At 42.9% G+C, this 24,948-nt stretch overlaps 1 protein-coding gene across 1 annotated transcript in view; it reads left to right on the forward strand.

Moving 5' to 3' along the window:
• Positions 1-24,948, forward strand: part of CALN1 (calneuron 1) — a 488,598-nt gene that overhangs the window by 308,697 nt on the left and 154,953 nt on the right. The gene's annotated exons all lie outside the window — the stretch shown is intronic.

The raw sequence follows: 24,948 nt of genomic DNA on the forward strand, positions 1-24,948 counted from the left end.
CACTCTTAAGAGAGAAAAAACACAGAAGGGATTCTTGGTGTGATGGTTCCTAGACTAATCATTTGTTAACGGCCTCAGCACCTCACACGTTGTACACAGTAGATCCTTAATAGCTATTTTTTGAATAGAATGAATAGCAGTTCCAGAAAGGAGACAAATGTGATCTTGAGGGGTCAGGTAAGGCTTGGGGAAATGGGGTACTTGCTTCAAACTTTGAAATATGGCAGGACGTGACAAAGGAATAAAAAGGGTGTTCCAGGTTTGTCATGATGGGTTTGCATAGGGTGGAAGCAGTGAGCACAGGGTAGTCATTGACCATGATGAAGGTATAGTTTGAAGGGAAAGACCTCAAGCCTCGCTGGCAGAATGGTTTTAGGATCTGAGCAAAGAGAAGACCGAGATGATCCCAAGGTCCCTGAGTGACAGGGATAAGGTCATGGAGAAAAGAAGTCTTTGTGTGGAGTTGAATTCTAAGTTGGGCACGTTGACTGTAAGGTGAAGATCAGACAACTAAGAGAGGGAGGCAAGTCCTTGCCCAGCTGCACGCAGGAGCAGATCAGGGATGAGAGGCCAGGGCTGGAAATCCAGATTTATTATCCATCAGAGCTGGTGGGTGAAATCATGGGTGAGGATAAGCTCATCAAGAGAAGTTGCATAAATGAAGATGAGCAGAGAAGCAGGACCTGGTTCTGGAGGGCATCCAGGGGCAGGTGAGAGTGAGACACAAGAATGTGTCCCCACGCTGCCTCCCCAAACTGTGGTTATGATCAGCCCTGACTCTCCCCAGAGAAGGACCTCCGTGGTTCTACTTGTCGTGAGACAAGAATATTTCACTGCTTATGTAACCCTTCAGGTGTGACTCAACACTTGGAAGGACAGACAGGTAGAGGCCCTTGGCAGAAATAAAAACAATGAAGAAGATGGGGAGACACTGTTTCTCACCAAGCATGTTTCAGCCCATACAGATCCACTCTGGATGAACATTCCAGAATTCCTTCCCTGCCTGATTTCTTTCTTCTCTGCTGTGTTTTATTCCCCACTCTGAGTGCTCTCTCTGCCCTTTGCCTCTGCCTTCATGGCCCTCTGTAGCCTGGAAGAATGCTACATGCCTTCTAGGCTCAGAGCATTCTTCCTGACCCCCACCCTGGAGGGCAAGGAGCTCCAGGTATTTAATCTACACCTGATACCTTCCACGTTCTTCAGAGTTGAACACCTACACAAGGAAATATTTCTCTCTCTGTCTTGACTGCCTCTAGCATAATTTAGACATGCTATGATGCTCACAAATTCTCTGTTTTTGCTTTATTAAAGACCCTCTTCCTCACCCTGGGAGACAAACAGGAGGGGGAAAAGTGAATAAAGGGGGAAAATCCCATTCTGAAATATTTAAATGAATGCAGGAATGCTTGGACGCTGTGGCAGTGGCTTTCTTCTCCTGCTGGTCCTCACACAGCTCAGAATTTTATGACTAGCAAAGGAGAACAGAGACATCTATCAATTCTCAGTAGTCAGCTGTACCCTCCCACACTGCCCCCCGCCATCTGTCTATTCAGAGACAGCGTGCATAAATGGTACTTAAAACATCCAGAGCATCCGGTCCTTCCTGGAAAAAAAAAGTCCATCTTCCCAGTGCTTGAGTGATCTTTCAGGTTTAAGAGAAAGCTCTGTGTGTGTGTGTGAATGTTCGTATATGCATGTGTACGTGTGTGTGTTTACTTTGCTACCGTGCTTGAAGATGATATAGAAGAAGAGTAGCAGAAGGGTGGCTTTCTGCCTCTGAATATCCAGGCAGGGGATATGGATATCAGGAGGTACGGATACTCTAGCAAAGAGAAGATTGTTTACGTAGGGCACTCTGGCAAGGCTTCCCACTAGGGATAAAGTCACTTTCTTGTAGAGACAGATAGGATGGTGTACTTGGCAGGGCGCATGAGCGATCTGTTTGCTGCAAAATATATTACACCATAGGTTGTGATATAAAACAACAATAAATATGTACAATATCATGGTTTCTCTGGGTCAGGAATCTGAAAGCAGCTAGCCACAAGTGGTTCTGGCTCAGCGTCATGAGGTGCCAGTCAAGATGCTGGCTGGGGCTGTGATCATTTGAAGGCTCGACTAGGGCTGGAGGAAGTGCTTCAAGGTGGCTCCCCCATGTGGCTGGCAGAGTGACGTGGGCTGTTGGCAGGAGGCCTCCGGTCCTTGCCACACGGACCCCTCCCTGGTGCTGCCTGAGTATCTTCATGATATGGCAGCTGGCTTCCCTCAAAACAAACGATGCAAGAGAGCACAAGGCAGAAGCTGTGGTGTTGTTTATGGCCTCCTCTTGGAAGTCACACTCCGTCATTTCTGGAATATCCTCTTGGGTACACAGCCCATACCTTTTCAGTGAGGGAGAGGAACACCTCCTGGAGAATACCCGGAGGCAGCGGTCATCAGGGGCCATCTTGGAGACTGGCTACCGCAAAGGGTAAAGACTCTATAATTGGCTTCAGCTTCTGGTCTGACATTGCCACCACAGACTTTGGTTTTTCCCAGCCTTTGGTTTCTTCCTACCTCAGAGGAAAACTGTGACCACGGCTGTTCTCTGTGTTCTGAGAAGTGATCCTAGAAGGCACTAGGCTCATCTTGCTAATTAAGTCCATTTTCTCGTGCTCCCTCCTCACCGGCGTTCTAGCCCACAGTGCCAAGAGGAAAATAAAATCAACTGGGATTCTGCAACAACAGCTTCTTCTTCTTCTTTTTTTTTTTTTAAGATTTTATTTATTTATTTGACAGAGAGAGACACAGTGAGAGAGGGAACACAAGCGGGGGGGTGGGGAGGAGAGGGAGAAGCAGGCTTCCCGCAGAGCAGGGAGCCCGACGCGGGGCTCGATCCCAGGACCCTAGGATCACTACCTGAGCTGAAGGCAGACGCTTAACGGCTGAGCCACCCAGGTGCCCCTGCAACAACAGCTTCTTATCAGTTGGTACTCATCCCAGTGTGATAGTGAAGGCTAGCCTTCACTATCGGTTTTTTATGTATCACAACCAAACCTGATGCATCAAGACTTCACTAGTTTAGACTTTCTGTCTTGAGAAGTAAAACACATAAATATTTAAGCAAAGGGATCTGTTCACTGGATGCCGCTGGGTGTATGGGAACGCATCCATCCAAGGCTGGAGGTCAAGAAACGGGAAACTCATAGGGGCTCCCTGGGTTCTGAGCAGGCTCCAGAGTATTGCCTGAATGTCCTGAGCCTCGCTTGCCTGTGCATATGCCATATGCCATTGTCATAGCTTGCTTGTCTCGCAGCTGTGTGCAATGTCCAGGACACTGTAAGTTATCCTCACGTAAACGTGCGTGGGACACCCATCCCCCGATGTGGTCCAGATGAAGGGCTGCCACACTGACTCCTCCAACCCCAGGCCTGCTCAGCTTCCCTTCCAGCTGTGCACTCCTCCCCATCTGGTGGGAGAATACACAGCAGATGTAGTAAAGTACCTGCAGCTGTTCCCCAGGAATCTCTCCAGGCTTGGCCTCTGTCCCTCCATCCCAGATCCTTGCTCTGGTCTCATGCCTTCCCTGGCTTTCCATTTCTGTTATGGTCCCAGACTCCTGATCGCTGACCTGTGCTTTGATCCAAAGACTAGTCCTTCCCAGCCCAGGTCCCAGGCTTTTGCTTGGGACATTTATGTGCTGGCCCCAGGGCCATGGCTGAGACGAGCAGGGAGCTGTGCTTAAAATTCTTGACTCATGGGCAATTGAGAGCCCTTGATGTTCCATACTCACAACATATGAGAAGAGCACTACGCAAAACTACATTATGATCCAGATCTGTTATGCATAAAAGTAGGGGAAAGAAATGTAGCAAAACATTAACAGTGATATGTTATATGTGGTAGGGTGATAAGTGATCCCATCTTTCTGTATTTTCTGAAATCTCAACAGTGGGCATGCATTAATTCTATCATCAGAAAAAGAAAATTAAAGGAAAGGAAATGCAGCTCCTAGCTAGTCAAGAATCTATTAAATATCTACAAGTTTTTCATCTGTAAAACTGAAGATTGCCTGGCCCATGAGGTTGACTGTTGGTAAAGCTTGCAGGACAAGCAAACGAAAAAACAACAGGAATCATAGTCAATCCTGTGAGGCATTTGTCGCATGGGGCCAAGACCTAGAAAACACCAAGATCTTTACTGTTTGAATGTTAAGAATAAATTGCATTCCAGGAGGCTGTCTCTCCTCACATCAAATCTGGCACCAACAGGGTCATTCTCCCCCCCAATATTTTGTCAACGTGCCACTCTGTCAGAGTTTTGGATCCCAAACTGCTGCTCCCCAGATCATCATCGAACAGAACCTAAATAGCTTTCAGAAGCGGTGCCCATCACAAGGGCTGTTAGATTGACAGCAAGTGCTTGAATCCCCAAAGCGATTTTACTTGTGAAATATGGAGTCTGGAAAACATTAGCAAAGCTGTGGGTCTTGAAGTGTGGTTCTTTAAAGGGCAGCACCAGCATCACCTGGAACTTGTTAGAAATGCAAATATCTGTGCCCCACCCCAGAAACACTGACTCAGAAACCCGGGGGGTGGGGCCAGCAGCCTGGGTTGCAGTGAGCCCTTCAGGTGACTCGGAGGCTCCTTCCAGGTTGAAAGTCCATGAGCCACTGAGATTTCCGGGAGGCTGGCAGGACATCTGGTCCCGCTTACTCGTCGGAGCCAGACCTTGGTGGGTGGGGGTTTTCTTTTATTTATCCATATTCATAGGTGTAATTGGTTGTTAGCCTGTAAGTTTTAACTTTTTTTTTAAGATTTTATTTATTTATTTGAGAGAGAGAGAATGAGAGATAGAGAGCATGAGAGGGAAGAGGGTCAGAGGGAGAAGCAGACTCCCTGCTGGGCAGGGAGCCCGATGTGGGACTCGATCCCGGGACTCCAGGATCATGACCTGAGCCAAAGGCAGTCGCTTAACCAACTGAGCCACCCAGGCGCCCAAGTTTTAACTGTTTTTAAAAGGTGGGAAAAATCACATGTCAATAGGTAACTAGTTTTCGAAGTAGGAAATGCCTTTCTAAGCATTAAAGCAATGGAAGAATCATACATAAAAGTATTAAACTGGGGCGCCTGGGTGGCTCTGTTGGTTAAGTGTCCAACTCTTGATTTCAGCTCATGTCATGATCACAGGGTCGTGCGTGAGATCGGGGCCAGCGCAGAGTTTGCTTGAGATTCTCTTTCCCTCTGCCCCTTGCCCCGCTCTCACACATACACTCTCTCGCTCTCTAAAATAAACAAGTAAAATCTTAAAAAAACTAGTATTAAGCTATTAAATTGAAAGAATATTTCAAAAATGAACAGGAAAAATATGGCAATTAACGGAATAAAGCATATGTGAAGAGCTTTGCTAAAGCAGTATGAAGACCTCTTAACATGACAATAGACCGTGAAATAAGGAAAAACAGTCCATTGGTCAATACTTTCAATAAACATATCAAAACAATTCAACCTCACTAGAAATCTAAGAAATGTAAATTAAAATAGTAATTGGATAACGGTTTTCACGTATCAGATGGGAAAAGAATAAAACCAGGGTAATACTAAGTGCTGCCAAGAGTAGAATAAAATGGATCAACTCATCCGCTACTGGTAGAAATGTAAATTGTACAACTCTCCTAAAAACCCTCTGGTGATACTTGGCTTCAACTTTTCAAATGTTAAACCCTATAATTAAAGATAATTCTAAGACTCTGTCATATGAAATTAGAGATGTAGAAAAGGCACTTACAAAGATGGAATACGGTACAATTATTTAAAATAATGTTTTCACTCTACAGTCGGTAGAGATTGAATGCACAGTCTAATTACATTGCTGTTCTACATCTGTTATATATCCATTTATATTCATAGACAAACACTGGAGAAAATGCAGTAATTCTGACAATGTTAATTATTATGGGCTGGAATAAAGGTAAATGTCATTTTTTTCTTGATCCTCATTTCTATTTCCTGAAACTTCTACATTGGACTGTATGATCTATTCTGTTATTAGTCAATGAAATTAACAAAACCTCAAGTTAACAAAATTGTATTATAAAACAACTGTTTTCAGTGGTAGAAACAAAAACGTGGAGTTTCTAAGACACAGGCCCGTTGTCGTGGTAAACAAAGCACAAAGTTGGTATGAGAGTATAAAAAGCATATGATCAAAATTGTAGCCATCAACCTCCAGAAGGAAAAATTCATGGAGGCCTCTGAATGGCGGCCGCCCACCCATATCTCCCGTGTGGACCTCTGCTGTGGAAGGCACTGGAAGCTCAAGGCTAGCTGTGGCGCCCCCTCCCCCCGGCACGTCAGTCACCTTATATCCAATTAGTATGTTGAAAACTCACACTTTAGGAGAATGTCTAAATCAAATCTATAATCAGGAAAAAGAATTGAAAATAATTTTTAAAACCCTTTCTAAATAAATTCATGACTGGTTCTTGAGTCCGTGGCTGGGGTGGGCTAACAAGTGACCTCAGCCAGGAAGAGGAGAACGTTACGGTCCCATTCTCAGGAAAGTGCTGACACCAGTAGCTTCATTCTTGTATCCAAATAGAACCTTCCCAAGTTTTGTTTGTTTTTAACAGGTGTTAAAACAAACCTGTTAAGCAGGTTTAACAGGTGTACAACATGGTGAGTCCACGTCTCTGTATGTTATGCTGTGCTCACCACAACTATAGTGTTAGAGCTCCTCTTAATTGTAATTTGGAACCCAGCCTGGGGCTTGAACTTACGACCCCGAGATCAAGACCTGAGCTGAGATCAAGAGTGAGATGCTCAACTGACTGAGCCAACCAGGTGCCCTGAATCTTCCCAAGTTTTATTTTTTTTTAAAGATTTTATTTATTTTTTAAAGAGAGAGAGAGTGAGAAAGAGAGCACAAGAGGGGAGAGGGGGAAGCAGGCTCCCTGGTTTGACCCCAGGACCCTGAGATCATGACCTGAGCCCAAGGCAGATGCTTAACCAACTGAGCCACCCAGGCGCCCCAAATCTTCCCATGATTCAGGCAAAGTTCTTTTCTTTTATTTGATCTACTTACCCTCAGAGGGCTAACCCACAGGGTCTATATGTAATTTGAACCCTATAGACTCCCGGGACAACATAGAATTCTCATTCACATTTACCTAAATGTGGAGGACAGGAGAAAAGGAAAGATGGTAGGCAGGCTGGTTCTATCAAGGGTAGACTTTTGCATGGATGTGCACAGGAAGCAGAGAAAGGAGCAAGGCAGGCGTGAAAGCTGATGGAGACCTCCCAGGGCCGGGCAGACAGATCCTCAAAAACCCACAACAAGCAGCACCCAAAGGCAGGCTTCCATAGGGGATGGGGGTCCCTGTGCTGCCGTGTCCTGGAAACAGTTTTTTAAAAAATAAAACACTTTATCAAATTATGATTGTATTACATGTACATGTAAAGCTGTGCTTATTTAATATACAGAACTCAAGAGTTTGGAGGTAAGTATACTTTGGTGAAACCGTCACCACCATCAAGATAGATAAACAAATCTATTCTCTTCCAACATTTCCACTCCACTCGTTGTTGCTGTTGCTATTCTGTGTGTGTGATAAGAACATATAACATAAGATCTACCCTCTTAGCAAATTTTAAGTATACCATATTGTTAGCTACGGGCACTATACTGTATGGTCGATATCCAGACCTCCTTGATCTCGCACAGCTGAAACTGTGTCCCCTTTGACCATGACCTACCCACTTCCCCTGCTCCGGGCCCTTGGGAACCGCATTCTGCTCTGCTTCTGTGAGTTTGACTCAGATTTGTAAGCAAGGTCGCGCAAGTGTGTGCGAGGGACACCTTCTGGCCACAGCTCCAGTGATCTTGTTGCCCCAAGACAGAGTTTCTGAGGTTCAGAGACTCAGCGGGGGAGGTGGAAGGAAGGGACCTGAGCCAGCCTCCCAAATGGTGCATGGGCCCTTCTCACCGAGCTCCTGACCCTCTCTCTGCCAGACTCGGGTTGTATATTCTTCTATTTTGACCACTCTGAATAAGATTTTAATTCTGTCATTGTATGTTTCTGACCACTTTCTGCCAGTATTGGGGTTTGGGAATTTTGACTTTTATCTGGCTTCCTTACTGAATTCTCTCCTTAGTGGTCACGTGCCTTTCAGTTGATTTTCTTCAGTTCTGTGTAACTTTGCCTACAAATCGCTGTGACTTGGTTTCCTCCCCTTTGACACTATATATTTGAGTTCCACGTGTATTGACTGAAACCTGCTTATTAGTTACAAATGAGAAGGGTGAGATTTGGTGTTGATATTAGGAAATTAGCCTCTTACTTCCCAACAGTTTGTTTACTATGAATATATAATAGCTTTTAGCAAATGCCCTTTGAATCGCTCATAAGATCACATGATTATTCATGTTTAACTTACTGATATGATATAATATCATAATATTAAACAATTTTTACATTCCTAAGATTAACATTAGTTGTCATGGTAGGTCATTTTCTTAGTGTAATATGAATTTGCAATGCAATTTTAAAATTTGCAATTTTGATTTCTTCATCCATATTTATAAATGAAAGCAACCTGTGGATTATACAGAACTGTAAGTATCATTGTTAGGTTTTGAAACATAATTATTCTGCCATGGTAAAATTAACTTGTCAAGTATCTATCATTTTTTGTCATCTACAGTAAATTCTATACTGTGTAGATTTATTTATGACCTTAAATTTGAGTGGGCTAGTTCATAAAACTGCCTGGATCTAGTGGTATAGTTTTTGTTTTGGTTTTGGGGGTCTTTTTTGGAGGCATTTCTTTGATAACTTTTAATTGTTCTTTAGTCTATTTTTAAAAAATTTTTTTAAAAAGATTTTTAAAATTTATTTGACAGAGAGAGTACACAAGCAGGGGGAGCAGCAGGCAGAGGGAGAGGGAAAAGCAGGCTCCCTGCTGAGCAGGGAGCTGGATGCGGGCCTCGATCCCAGGACCCTGGGATCATGACCTGAGCCGAAGGCAGATGCCTAACGAATGAGCCACCCAGGAGCCGCTTCTTTAGTCTATTTTGAAAATTTATATTATCTTCAGGAAGTTTCTAATTCCTCGAAGTTACTTAATTTATGAGCATGTAATTGTACACAGACTTGTTGAAAAATTTCTTTACAAGTATCTTTTTACCATTACTACATCTTCTCTCTTATTTTTCTTATTTTCCAGTTTTATTGGGAAATAATTGACATACAGGACTGTATCAATTTAAGGCATACGTCACAATGATTTGGCTTACATACATTGTGAATTGATTGCTAAAGTTAGTTTGACACCTGTCATCTCATATAGATACAAAAAAAGAAAAATATTTTTTCCCGCTGATGAGAATGCTCAGAATCTACTCTCTCAACAACTTTCAAATACCCATACAGCAGTTAACTATAGTTATTAGGCTGTACCTTATATCCCTGTACTTATTTACCTCATAACTGGAAATTTGTACCTCTTTTTAAAAAAATTTTTAAAAATTAAAACAAAATACTTCATCTGAGTATATTTGACATGCAATGTTATATTAGTTTCAGGTGTACAAGGTAGTCCACAGCTCTGTGTTATGCTGTGCTCACCCCAAGTGCAGGCTTACAGTTTCTCTTAATAGTAATTTTTGTTCTTCTTATTTTTTAATATATGCCATAAAGTTATTTATTTTATTGATTTTTTGAGAAATTTTTAAAGACTTTATTTTATTATTATTTTTTTAAAGATTTTATTTATTTATTTGACAGAGAGAGAGAGAGAGCGAGAGCAGGAACACAAGCAGGGGGAGTGGGAGAGGGAGAAGCAGGCTTCCCGCTAAGCAGGGAGCCGGATGCGGGGCTCGATCCCAGGACCCGGGGATCATGACCTGAACCAAAGGCAGACGCTTAACGACTGAGCCACCTAGGCGCCCAAGATTTTATTTATTTTATTTATTTGACAGAGAGAGACACAGCAAGAGAGGGAAACGCAAGCAGGGGGGAGTGGGAGAGGGAGAAGCAGGCTCTTCTGCAGAGACTGATGTGGGGCTCGATCCCAGGTCCCTGGGATCATGACCCGAGCCAAAGGCAGACGCCTAACTGACTGAGCCACCCCGGCGCCCCGAGAAAATATTATTTAATAGTTTTTCCTATTACCTATCTTCATTTCCTTCCTGCTTTCTTTCATGTTATTATTGATAAATTTCTGTGTTAAAGGATTATTTTATTTAGTTTTTAATGAATGAAAGAATTTAGCTATGACTTTCCTATTAGTGTAGCTTTATCACCATGCTGAGATTTTGATGGGTAGTGTTATCATTTACTATATGATCGGTCATTATAGTTAATATGTTTTTTCACTCCATAGTTAACTTCAGAAAATATTACTGACTGCTTTGTTTAACCATTTGTTATTAATTTCTCATTTTATTATTACAGTGTAGTCATAGAATGCCACTTATGTAATCTCTTCTTCATACAATTTATTGCACCCATCTAATGGGTCTCAGTATGTGTTCACTTTCTGCAAATGCGATTTGGTAATTGGATAAACTACCTTCACAGTTTGTAGGAAACAGAACGATATGCCCCCTTTCACTAATAGTTACATTAAAATCTTGAATGTCCTGGTTTATTTTCTATCTGCTCTGTCTTGGATTGATAGTGGTGAGTGTCTCAGTTCTGTTTCTTTCATTTTTCTCTGTGAGGTGTGTGCGTGTGTGTCGTTGATACTGTCATTCATTCTTCGGTCCATTGATTGACTCATTCAACAAATGCTTATTGAAAGGCTCTTGTTGGGCCAGCGTAGATACAGCTGTAAATAATAGTTTAAGTGTCTTGCTTTCATGGAATTTATATTCTAGTGTAGAAGGGGTAGGGGAGAGAGAGACATTAAATACACAGATACTAATCTCAGATAATATTCAGTTCTATGACGTACACAAAACAGGATCCTACAACAGAGGCAGTCGGGGTGGGTACTATACAACTTTAAACAGAGAGGGAAGAGAAGATGAGGAGGAAGTGACATTTGGACTCAGCCCTAAACCATGAGAAAGCTATAACTGTGCAAGCTCTGGGGACAGTGCTCGTCAGGGAGAGGCAACGGCCAGTTCTAGGGCCCCGACATGGGACAAGCTTGACTAGAGCTGGCAAGCAAGGGAAGCGTGGTAGGAGATGAAGTTGAAGATGTCAGTAGAGACCAGCTCTGTGGGACATCATAGACCTTGTGTTGGGACATAGGTGCAGCAGAAAGCGGCTGACACAGGCTAACAGTGATGCAAACGCTCCCACCAAGTCTCTGTCGCTGTGTACTCCTGTTCCACAAAGGGCTCGGGTCTGGTGCGGTACCCCTCAGGCTCCAGCTGGTTCATTGTCCTGGAGCCCCAGGGTGTCGCCCTATCCATGTGGCTTATGTCCACATGTGCATTCCCGCCATCAGAAAGAAAGGGAAGGAAAAGGGGAGCACAGGTCTTTGAAGAAGTTGCACGATCACTCCTACTTCTGTCCCATTGGCCAGAAGTTAGCCACATGGTTGGCCAGGAGTTGGTCCTGTTGCCACACCCAGCAGCAAGAGATGTCGGGAAATGTAGTCTTTCCTCTGGACAGCCATGTTCCCAGATTTTAAAACGGAGGGCTTTGTTGCTATTAAGAAAGCCTGAATTGACGCTTAGGGAAGAGCTCTTTGTCTCAGGTCCCAGCAAGACAAGGAGTTTGGATATAGTTTTATGTAGAAATAGTACTCATTGGAATGTTTTAAGCAATGTAATGGCATGATTTGATTTACACGCAAATGATATCTCTGCTGCAGGGAGCTAGACTGGAGATGGGCCCTCGGGAAGTTACTTCAGGAGTTGGGAGAGACGTGCTGAGGGTGGGAGCAGCTGAGGTCATGAGAAGGGGACAGGCACAGGTGTTGTTTTGTACGTAGAGCTCTTCACTAAATCAAATTGTGGCATTTTCATTATGTATCCATTATTTCCATTTATACCTACAGATAGCCTTCTCGGCCCATCCATCATTTTTGTCTTAAACGCTCCTTTTCTGATATTAATACTAACTTCATCTCATTTTCATTTTATTATTGCTACTGGCTATATCCTTACCCATCCTTTTCCTTTAAGAAATTCTACTTTTTAGGTACCCTTCTCTTTAAAAGAATCATAGTGTCAGATTGGTTTTTATAAGCCAGTTGGAGAGAATTTGTCTTTTAACAGACAAATTTAATAGAATTTGTCTTTAATCTTGGCAATCCTTTTATAACTGGTGTTTGTTCACAGTTCAGTGGTCCTATATTATTCTTTTTGATTTTAAGCTGTGTCCTTTGTTTTGTCTTTTGCATGCTTTGTCTTTTAAATTAAATAATGTTATAAACCTTTTACTGATTTTTACTTTTATGAAATATGTAGTTAAAGTGATATTTGTCTGAATATTAAAGTCAAAAGAATAAATAACTGCTGACTTTTCCTAACACAAAATCTGGCTTATATTTATTCTCTGCTTTCACTTTCCACTTATGTTAATCTGGCATTATATATTCTGTCTGTTTAAAATTTTTATTGAAATGGTTATAGATTCACATGCAGTTTTCAGAAATAATTTAGAAACATCGCAAGTACACTTACCCAATTTTCCCCTTAAATGGTAACGTTTTGCAAAGTCATAGTACAATATCATCAATGGGATTTTGGTACTGATAAAACTCACCAATATTCTTTAGATTTCCCCAGTTTTACTTGTACTCATGTTTGTGTGTGTACATGTTTACTGCTATACAATTTTATCATATGTGTAGGTTTGTGTATCTACCTCCACAATCAAGATAGTGAACGGTTCCATCACAACCCACACCCCCAGCGCTGTCCCTACCTGCTGCCAACCACTAAACTATTTTTCACTTCTAACATTTTCTAACATATTAACAACACCTCTAACAACTTCTAACATAACTGTAAAATATTTTTTGTAAATGGAATCATGCAGTATGGAACATTTTGGGATTGACTTTTTTTCACTCAGCATAATATCCTTGAGATTCATTCAAGTTGTGTGTATCAGTACTTTGCTCCTTTCTATGCTGAATACTATAGCACAGTATGGATGTACCGCAGTTTATTTAACTGTTTACCTGTGAGAGACGTCTGGCTGTTTCAGGTTCTTGGCTATTATGAATAAAACTGCTGTTAACATTGGTGTGAAGGTGTTTGTATAAGCATAAGTTCTCATTTCTCTAGAATAAATGCCCTTGAGTACAGTTCCCGGGTCATAAAGTAATTGTGTGTTTGGTTTTATTCAACACTGACGAATGGCTTCCCAGTGTGACCACCATATTTTATATCTTACCAGCAGTGTGTGATTGGTTCAATTTGGCCGTATTCCCCACCAACTTTAGTACTGTTGCTGTTTTCATTTTAGCCATTCTGGTAGGTATGTAGTGATATCCCATTGTTTAATTTGCATTCCCATGATGGCTAATCTCTTCTATATCATCTATTATGTCCCCTTCTGTTCATGTCTGTTTATGTCTTTTGCCCATATTCTCGTTAGATTGTTGCTTTTGCTTGGTTGGCTTTTACTGTTGAGATTTGAGAATTCTTTATATATTCTAGGTGCTACTCCTTGGTGAGGTAGGTTACTTGCAAGTATGTTCTCCCAGCACACAACTTATCTTTTCATCCTCTTTGCATGGGCTTTGGCAGAACAAAAGATTTTAATTTTGATAAAGTCCAGTCTTGCAACTTTTCCCATTATGGATCGTGCTTTTGGTGTCAAGTCTAAGAACTCTTGGCCTAGGCCTAGATCACAAAGATTTGCTGTGGTTTTTTTTCCCTACAATTTACATAGTGTTAAATTTTACATATTAAGTCTATTATTTATATTGAGTAAATTTGTATGTATATATAGACATATATAGGCAGACGTAATATATTTTATACAGACATATGTAATATATTTTATATAGCTTATATGTATATATGTATATATAAGTCTATATACATATAACGCTATATTCTTCACATGAGTGAACTCATGATCTGTCCTCAAGTTCCCTTCTTCTAACCTGTCATCTCTACTATCCCAGCCAGCAACTTTTTTATTTCTGCAATTGTATTTTTCAGTTCTGTAATTTCCATTTGGTTCTCTTCAATAACTTCTATTTCCTCGTTAAGATTTTCTCATTTTTCACTTGTTTCAAGAGAACGTGGGATCAATTGTTGAAGGATTTTTATGATGCCTTCTTTAAAATCCTTGTCAGATAATTCCCCAGTGTCTGATTCACATATGTATTGGTGTCCATTAAGTGTCTTTTCTCATTCAAGTTGTGATTTTCTTAGTTCTTCAGATGATAGGTGATTTCCTATTGTATCCTAGACATTTTGCCTAATATATTAGTGGATGCTGGGTTCTATTTAAATCTTTTTTTAGGGGCAGCCATCCTGTTTAGGATTAACATGCAGGTCCTGGCTTACCTTTGTGGGCCATGGTTCCAAATGACAGCTTCATTTCACAGCCTTTGTGGTGATATTTTAGTCTGCTTGGTTTATCTGGTGCTGCGGGGCTTCCCACTCATCCCTCCTCATGCTGCTTGAGGGGTGGAAAGGGTTTTCTTAGGCCAGGATGATGCGTGTCTCTCTGTGGCGGCAGAGAGCCTCAGGCAAGAGGCTTCCTAAGCCAAGTGCGTCTTGTGATGGGATTCTTTCCTAACTGTGGGGGACAAAGAATCCTTCTCAGGTCAGATGTTTATTGAGATCCACTTAATCCAATGGATCCACAATGAGATCCATTTCACTGTTGACTTCAGTCTCTGGGCAGAGGTGGAGAGTCTCAGGCCCACAGGGACAGAGGCTTCTTGGGCTGAGCCAGTGTTTGGGTGGAGCTCCCTCTTGCTGGGGTCGTCCTATTATATTCCTGTGGGAATTTCAGGCCTTCCGGGGAAGGAGAGCACTTCCCTTAGCTGTTTATCATTTATCATCTCTATTGTCCATTGTGGGTTTGCCCTGTGTTGTTTGAGGAGCTCCCATTCAATATGGGTGAGGAATGAGCCTACCCATGCTGCCTCCCATTGCTATGTTTGAGGGACAGGAAACATCAGATCTGGATAGTCTCCTTCCCTAGGGTGGGAAAACGTCAGATGGTCTGCCACTATGTTGTCCTCTGGTGCTGGATCCCAAACTGGTGACTCACCTTCCTCTTAGCACATTTAAGAGTTCTCCTTTGGTTATCTCCTATCTTGTTTCCATGGGTTATAGTGGTATTGGCAGGCAAGTGGGGAGAAATGGGTCTATATCACGTTTTCCCAGCTAGAAGTCCATATTATTAAACAGTTCCTTTTAATCATTAACTATTCTTTTTCCAGAATATTTTTAGTGTTTGTGTTTCGTGGTTTTGCATCCATATTTACAACAGTTTATTTTACTTCTCTCTGAAAAGCTTCTGTTTACATTATCATTTCTTTATACTCTAAATTTCTTTAAGATTTTTATTTATTTATTTATTTGAGGGCCAAGGGAGAGAGAGTGTGTGTGTGTACAAGCAGGGGGAGGAGCAGAGACAGAGAATCTCAAGCATACTTCTTCCTGAGCACAGGGCGACTCGGTGTTCTCATGACCATGAGATCATGACCTGAGCCGAAACCAAGAGTCGGTCGCTTAACCGAGTGAGCCACCCACACGCCCCTATACTCTAAATTTCTTGTATTTGAGTTGTTAATTATAGTTCTCTCAGTTGTCTGGAGAAAGTTTTTGTAATTTTTCGTAGTGGGGATCAGGGGATTTCTCAAGAGACATGTTTTTAAAGCCCTTTGCAGATTTGAAAAGATCCTTCTGTAACTTTGCTCCCGAAATAAGAATATGGTTGAATATATAGTTCTTGGGTCATGAAATGTTAACCTCAGTGTCTTATAATCATTTCTCATAGTATTTCACATAGAACCTTCCAGATGCTTCCTGGAGGGGAAACTGAAGTTCCATGGTCAAATAAATTGTAGAAATGTTTCATACTTCATGCAGTTCATCTCTTGGAGTTCCAGAAAATACAGCAACTTCACGAAAACTCTGATACAGAATTCTTTTTGGCAAACTTGTTCAATTTTGTTTGGTCTATTATTTCTCAAAGGATGCAGTGATGATGATGGAATTTCCTTCTGTGCTTTGCCTATTAATATTTATATCCTCAGTGCTCTCAGTTAGAAGTAAAAACAAACAAAAAAACCTCACCATGGATTAAAGGACAGAGATCTAACTTAGTGAGGTGTCTGGAGTGGGCCGTTGGAATAGAGGCTTGGTGATGTCATCCTGAAGCTTGGTCTTCTGTGCCACCATCTTCAGCGTGTTGGAGGCTCCCCTTCATCCTTGTTGCCCTCTGGCTGAAGAATCGTTGCTATAACTTTAGGCACCAGAACTGTGTTTGCAGTGGGGTGACACATAGCAAAAGGCCTTCTTTGTGCTAATTGTTCTCTCTCTTATAAGGGCAACCTTTCTCAGAAGGCTCCTGGCTGGTGTTGCCTTTAAATGTCATTGGCTCAAACAGAATCACATGTTTGCTCACAGATGCAGGGGGACTTGAGAAGATGGGTACCTGGCAAGGAGAGATGTGATCACTTGCCTAGCTGAGATCTGTTCTGATCCACCCTTGAGGCTTGACTCATTGGTCTCCCAAATCAAATCAGGTTTCTTTAAGAAAGGAAAATGGGAGGGGAGTGGTTGCTGGGTGTGTCACAAGTAGTGCCTGCCACAGTCTTCCTCTAAGGAAAATGGCAGGTGGAATATACCATTGGAAATTCTTCAGATGTGTGTTCATTGATTTTTTGTAGTTTATGGAGAAGTTGGAAGACAGCTTGACTATATTCCTTGTAGAGAACCTGTTTTGTTCTGCCTGATATTTATAATTTTTATTTACTTAAAAATCATGTATTGGGCAGAATGGGTTTTTTTGGGTTTTTTTTGTTTTTTTTAGTTTGCCTGGATCTCAGGAAGCTTTTCTGGCCTTCCTTCCACCTGGCACAGCTTTCTAACATTCTCTTTTTGATTATTACTTTTGCTCTTGTTGTTTCGTTTTTCTCCTGTGCAACAGACAAAATCTTTAAGTTGGACTTTTTTTTTTTTTCTGTCTTCCTTGCTATTGGTCAGCTTCTCTTTTTCTGTTTCATTTCTTTTCCATCCAAGTTCTGAGAACTTTTAACACTGTTCTGCTTCATATGACTCCTGATTTATGGAGTGTATATCCTGCTGTGTATGACCTTCAATGTAATTTTAATTTTGCTCTTGGCTTTTGAGTTCCTTAACATTCTCTTTTCTCTTATTGAAATCCTTTTCTGTTTCTTTATTTCAACTTTTTTCTCCTCCCATGGCTTCCTACTTCTGTTCCATTGGGACCAAGTCCTCTTGGATGTTTTAAAGACTCTACCGTCATTTTTTTGTGAACAGTGATTTCCCGCCCCCCCCCCCCTTAATCAGGGTAATGTTTATTTTCCCTTGTTTTTCATTATCTTTTTGAAAGTACTATGCTAACATTTTTTTTTCCTAATCCACATTACCCCAGCATCCTGGGATTTGTCACAGAGCATGGAGGTAATTTAGTGTGATTTTCCAACTTCTCTGGCCGTGTGTTTTTCCTCTTGTGGCTCAGAGGGTATGATTGGTGGTTTCTTTCTACATCTGTCCCCAGGAACGTGGTCCTTAGTGGAAGTTCCTCGCAGATTTTGGCCTGTGTTCTTCTTTTATCTTCATTTCACAGTTGGTACTGACTGTCTTTCCTTTTTATTTATTTCTGCGTGTATTCTTTGGGGAAATTAGCAAGGAAATCTAGTCTGACTCTGGGCCAGCACTCCTATCCAGTCGGTGGGTACTTGGGAAATCCCCCAAGAGGCAGTGTGCAGTAATAGGGAAAAGCACAGGGCTTCCAAGCAAGCAGTCTTACTCCCAACTTTGCTTCCTGCATGCTGTGTGACTGTCAGCCCATCACTGGACCCCTCAGAGCATCAGCTTCCTTGACTAATAGGAATAGCCACGTGACAAGTTCTCTGAGAAGATAAAATGGGATACTGCATCTGAAGTGCATGACACACTGTGTGTTCAGCCCCCTTCCTCCTGTACCCAATGCTCTCCATAGAAATAGCAAGCATCGAGTTGAACTTTTGGTCAACCAACTCTGCTCTCATGACCCAGATTCTGTCTGTGCCTGGACCCTGTTCTCGCAGCCAGGGCATACTTCATATTTAGAGATGCTTTCCACAGGGACTGTGGTCTTGGGATGCTCAGTAACCCCCTCCCTCCTCCCCTGCCACCTCTTCTCTGCCTGGCAGGACACTCCCAATCGATGTTCCTTTTTGAGAGGCAGCCTAGCATAAAGTTAGGATCCCAGGCTGTCTGTAATTTCCAGATCTGCTCCTTATGACCTGTGGGACCACAGTCTGACTCCCTCTCCTTCTCTCTGCTTCCTTTGCCTCATCTTTAAAATGGGGATAATGATTTACCTTCCTCATAGGGTTAACTGAACTGTGTAAACCCCTTAGAATGGTACCCAACACCTGGAAAGCATGGTATCAGTGTTTGCTATGCTAGTGCTGTTGGTGAGGATGATGATGATGGTGAGGATGATGGTGATGGTGATCATGACGGTGAGGATGATGGTGATGGTGATCATGACGGTGAGGATGATGGTGATGGTGATCATGACGGTGAGGATGATGGTGATGGTGATTGTGACAGTGAGGATGATGGCAGCCATCGTTATTAGACTCTTGTGGTGTAGACTGCCACATCTGGGCACACTGTGTTCTGCGGCGTGATGCACCCTTCCACTGCCACCCCTCCCCTGCCCCACTGCCTGCACCTGCACCCCTGTGCCTGTTGGACCCCAGGGGTTGGGTCTGATCTCTCTCCCATCTGTCCCTCCCTATGATTGTCACCTTCTCCACGCCCAGCTACAGTCACCCAGCACTGTGGCAGATAAAGGATGGAGACTTCAGAGTCCCTGTCTTTGGAGACACTGAATAGAGACAAGCCCACCATCCAGGAAGATTTAGACGTTTATCTGCCTAAAGGCAAGAAACTGAACCAGGTGATCCTTCAAGGTCATGCTTCTGTTCACAATCTTTCAAAGACTCCACTTCTCCCTCAGGACCGAGTCCGAATTCCAGAATGCTGTTCCATCTGCCCTGCTTTCCTCTTCGGCCCAGCCCCTGGCAATCCTCTCAGAAGCCTACCCAGCAAGCCTCCAAAATTGCCCATGGTCCTGACCATACCGCACTTCCCTGCACCTCCACACTTTCCCACTGGCATACCCCTTTGCCAGGACAGCCCCTCCCTTCCCGCCCTCCTCCCTAGACCCCATGAAACCCTTGTGCCCCCTACCCTGTGGCACAATCTCTGTTATCAGTCAGTCCTCACTGAGGAAGCACACTGTCTGCCCTGCCCCCATGTCCTTACAGTGTCCTGTGTCAGCTTATGTAACAGCCCACGGGCCACCCCGCCTGAAATCAGTGGTTTCTTGCGGTAACAGGATGCTGAGTAAGCACCACTCATGACATCAACAAAGCACAACTTTATTTTTGTCCCCTTTTGCCCCTTTAAAACATATCTCGTTACAGGCATGCCACTCTGCTCCTAGATGAAAACCCTGGTGGTTCTGTGACTTTTTTTTGGTCCACAAGACTTTTAAGAATTAAATATTTTACTCATACAGGAAAGTACAGAGCAAATATACCGGGGGTGTTATATAACAAGTCACCCATATTGAACAAATAGTAACAATATTTGCTTCAGAATTTAAGAAATTAAATATTATAGACTTGGCTTCTCTTATTATGTTAAAGTTGCTTTTTATCTTCTCATATCTTTGTACTTTTGCTATGTGTATATGTTCTGTAAGCAATAATTTGTTTTACAGCTTTACATAAAAGGGAGGTACCAATGGGAGGTAACACCTGGCTTGCTCAGCCGGTGGAGTGTGTGACTGTTGATCTCAGGGTCGTGAGTTCGAGTCCCACATTGGGCGTAGAGACTTCCAAAAAACAAACACCCCCCCCAAAAAAAGGTATCAACAGGAGGTGACACCTGCAACCCCCTTAAGCTGATGTAGCCTTGAAATCAAGACTTTCATTTCCACATTACCAAATTCTCACACACTGTGTCTACAACAAGATCTCGTCTTCGAGTTTCATCTGAATGGAGTAATACTGCAACTAGCTGGGTATTTATTTTTACTCAAGAGGCTTTTTATGATTTATCCATATTGCTGTGTGTAGATTTAGATCATCTTAAATACTGAAAAGTAGTCCATTGTACTATCACTGATAGATTCGATGTCATGTCATTGGTCATTTAAGATTGTCTGCAGGTTTTTAACATTATAAGTAGTCCTGCTGTTGCAGTCGCTTTAAGTCCCTGTGCATGAGTATCTCTAGGGCAGACACTTGGAAATGGAACTGCCCTGGTGTGGGGATGCACATCCTCAGCTCCATTAAGAATTGCCAGAATGTTTCCTAAAGAACCAGTTTCAATTTATAACCCCACCAATACTTTATGTGCGCACCCACTTACTGCATCCTTGGGAACTAAATCTTTGCCAAGATGCAGAATGTGAAATGGTATTTTGTGGTCATTTTAGATTGTTCTGCCTTTAATACTGGAGGGAGTGACCATTCCCCCCACGTGCACGGCCTTTTGGTTTTTCTCTTTGGTGATTTGCCGTGTTCATATTCTTTGCCAAATTTTCAGTTTGGTGGTGCATCTTTTTCTCTTGATCTGTTTGACTCACTGTTCTACTCCTACCTCTGGGTGACTCAGTGCTTCTGGGTAATAGCAAAGGTAGAATAATTTAAGCCTATATTGCTGCAAACTCCAGCCAAATCACCACAATCCCAGAAGAGAGAGCGCTTCCATCTTTCCCCGGGAGAAGAATCTAGAAGGAATGAGTAAAATAAAGTGTGACTGTGTGACTGCAGGATTTGCAACTCCATGGTTTATTTCTTCAACTGGCTTAGCCAGTATCACTGGATGCTGAGGCTCATTAGCACTACTCAGATACTCTTCTGAGTTCTCGGGGGCAAGTGAACACTGCTATACGTACCTCAAATTATTACCCTTCATAACATCATTCTTGCTGTTTTGGTTATGGTGACTCTTGAGGGGAGCTCACTAAATTCTCTCTTCATATTACCATTTATTTCATGGATTGAATGGGTCTCAGTGCTAGGGCAACCCAGAGTGGATTATGCACCTTGCAGCCTTGACCAAGCATTTAACTTTACTTGGTAGGATTCCTACTATTTTCTCAGCCTCCTCATTTATACGGTCACACTTCTGCCTGTTCTCTTTTGCTCTCTCCTGCACTTTCCAGTAAGATCCGATTCTTTGTGCAAGGCCTGACTGACCTATTCTGTTCTACTTGAATCTACTAACTTTGCTGGCTAGGTAGCCAGGTCGTTTATCTTGACCTCCTTGCAAGAGATTGTTCCTTTGATTCATTGTTTATACTTAATAATTTATAGAAAAATTTTGAGATTAGCTAGAGATCCATCTATGTCATTAGTCTTTTCAAACTAACATTTTTTTGGTTTGGTTTTATTATCTTCCCTACCTTGGAGATCATAATTTATTCATGTCTACTCTCTGACATTACTTCTATTCTACTTCTTTTCAACATTTCTGTGTATTTTTTTCTTGGGTCTGTCTTTAGAAGCAGCAGAGACTTGGATTTTTAAAAATTCAACCAGTAGTCTGTCTTCAAATAGATAAATTTAATCCACTTTATGTGTAGGGGTCGGGGAGGACATTAGAGACACCTTCGGAATCATTTATTCTATCCTTATTTTGTGTTTGTTTACCATTGGATAGATTGCATTCTCTTACCTGTTGAATAGATTACCCCCCCCCACACACACACACACAAACACACCTTTTTTTTTCCCCCGAGTTGGAAGCTCTAAATTTCCATTGTTTTACATTTTAAAATATGTGTTTTGGGGTGCCTGGGTGGCTCAGTCAGTTAAGTGTCTGCCTTCGGCTCAGGTCATGATCCCAGGGTCCTGGGATTGAGCTCCACATCAGGGTCCCTGCTCAGTGGGGAGTCCTTTCTTCTCCCTCTCCCTCCCCTCGCTTGTGCTTTCTCACTCTTTCTCTCAAATAAATAAATGAAATCTAAAAAAAAAAAAAATGTGTTTTAACATTCCTTTACAAAGTTCAGAATTATTCAGTGTCTCTATGATCCTTATAAGTAAGACAGTGACTGCCACTTCCATGTCCTTGTTGATTGTTCTCTGGAATTTGGGTGACCCTGAGGCTATCAGAGACGCAGTATGACCCCCAGGGCATCCTGGCCCATGCCCTGGTGTGAGCTTTGTTTGCTTCCTCTGGTCTCCCTGGGATTAGCTCTGTGTGAGCCCAGGGGGGTGGGGGAACCTGATGGCCTTTTCTGAGTAGGGGGGCTGGTGTCAGTGGCCAGTCTCAGCAGGGATCCCCACTCAGGCTTCTCATTTCATGTGAGTTCAGTCTTCTTTTCCCAGCAGGGCAGGAGCTCCCTGCCACCTCTGTCTGTCATTATACCTGAAGCCATCAGGCTCCTCACATTCAGCACAATTTTCTGCCTTGAATTTTGGTTCAGTTTTTGACAAGAGGAATGATGACGTTGTTCTTTAATGGGACTGTGCCTTTCCTTTTCCTTACTTACATTGGATTGGGGTCGGGAGTGGTGCTCAAAGCCTACCCTTCTGGTGCACTCCTGCCCGATTTTTAGCTTTTTAGCTTCCTGAGGGTAAGAACTAGTTCCTTTTTTTTTTTTTTTTTTTAAGATTTTATGTATATGTGTATGTATGTATGTATGTATTTATTTATTTATTTGAGCGAGAGAGCATGAGTGGGAGGGGCAGAAGGAGAGAGAGAATCCCAAGCAGACTCCATGCTGAGCACAGAGCCTGACATGGGGCTCCAACCCAGGACCCCAAGATCATGACCTAAGCCGAAACCAGGAGTTGTATGCTCAACCACCTGTGCCACCCAGGTGCCCCTCATGTCTGTGTCCCTTTAGGAACTCTATGCTGGGCTTATAAAGTAGATGTGACAGGTCTGAGAGTTTATATGACTTGCATGCTAGTGGTGAGCCTTACACAGTTCCATGAATGTTGGCAGAAGATACAAGACTCCTAGTCGGAGACAAGGACTATTGTTGACAGCAATAGCAATGGCCAGAGTATCATCATCTTTAGCTGGTTCTCCAAGCCCCAGTTTCCACAAGGTGACACTAGGAGGGCCTGGTGTCACCCACTTACAATTACAGCAGGGGACTCTGAGCTTAAGGAACCCAAATCTTTTATAAAAGGCAGTGAGCCTACCTGCCTTGATCCTGGAGAGACCTGCCATCTTCATCATACTGGACCATGATCAAACTTGCCCTTTGGAGGGAGACATTTGTATCTTCAAAGGCTATTCTTTCTACAAATGTCCTTGACAAGATAGTCCCAAGCAAAGGCAGTCAGTTCCCATGTTGTAAGACATGCAGAAATGTGAAAGGCCCAGGGAAAATTGTCTCCCAGCTGGTGGCTGCCCAATAAAGTCTTCTCTGCAATGCCATTATGTGCATGATGTGTTATGATAATGGTGGTGTGGTGAAAGCAGAGTAGTCATAGAAATGAGGGTGGGTCTTTAGTGTTGCCTGTGGCTCTAGGAGCCAACAGCAACGAATGCAGAGAATGGAGAATTCGGTCTCCATTTGTGTGCATTGGGAGGATAAGCTGGTTGGCAAAGGCCTGTCAAGAATGGGTCCCAGAGGACCCCACAAACTCTGCTGCTCATCCCTGGAGGCATAGCTGGTGCTCCCTCCAACCCTCAGTACTCAGGCCACGGCTGCTCCTCTGCCAACTCCATGAAGAACTCTCTAGAGTCCCTGATTTTTTGCAACATTGGCTCAAGATTCACGATGCTAGGTGAATACATCTGGTTGGACAGAGAAGTGGGCTCAGATTCCCACCGAGACACTTACGCTGGGGAAGTTGTGAGAGACAAGAAGGAAATTCAGATCCTGGGCCTGTACTTTGCTTTAGCACACATCTTTGGTAGCAGCTAATGTATGTATTCGTTGGCTTTGCTGTGATCCGTGAGCAGATAGGCATGAAGACAGATGATTTTGTTTTCTTTGCATCACTTTTTGTAAGCATGGTGTCACATGTGTCTATCCAGTAAACCCCTGCAGGTGTCTGTCACCCATGTGACAGACCTGTCAGGCTGAGTGCCATATACCAGCCTCTCTGACTATAAAATCTGGTGGGAGGAAGCAGATTTACCGGGTTGTGAGTCCTCCTTCATCAAGCGCACATATTTTCAAATAGGATAAGTGTCAAAGGCAGGACGTACTTCACCTCCCATTTCTGGGAACACCTCAGTCCTTCCCCTGGCTGGCCCTCTTTTCCCAGCTGATGTCAACCTGGGCCAGTTTCCATGTAGGAATCAGCAGAGGCAAACATTGCTCAAAGACAAAATCCTCTGATATTCCTGCACTTGGGGAGGGGGCAGTTTGGGAGAAAGAGCAGAGCTCAGCACTGGGAGAGTGTGGTCCCAGACCATCCCCTTCACTTACCTCTCTGAAGTAAGGGCTCCCTAGGATGACTTGTCCAGCTGCCGAATTTGCCTTTTCTTCTGCTTCCTTGGTCAGCCCTGCTCAGAGACACTGTGGTGTCCATGACCTTTCCGTCCTCACCGTGACCAGGTGGGCAGCTTTGTTCTTTACCCTCGTACATTTCACAGCACTTTATCCTATGATGTTTTTGTTGTTGTTGTTTTTGATTGAAATCACTGTCCAAAGACACCGCTTTGACCTAGGCCCAAATACCACCCCCCCAAAAAAGGTTTATGTTGAGAATCCACTAAATCGGTTGCTTATTCATAGTTGGAAATTGTCTCTCATGGAACACTAAGTCTGGCATAATTGGGGTGTACTCAAGATTTCAAATAGAAACACCT

The sequence above is a fragment of the Eumetopias jubatus genome, unplaced genomic scaffold (genome assembly GCF_037043125.1).
Source record: "Eumetopias jubatus isolate StellerSeaLion01/CBP00866 unplaced genomic scaffold, mEumJub1_p1.0 scaffold_12, whole genome shotgun sequence".
Lineage (NCBI taxonomy): Eukaryota > Metazoa > Chordata > Mammalia > Carnivora > Otariidae > Eumetopias > Eumetopias jubatus.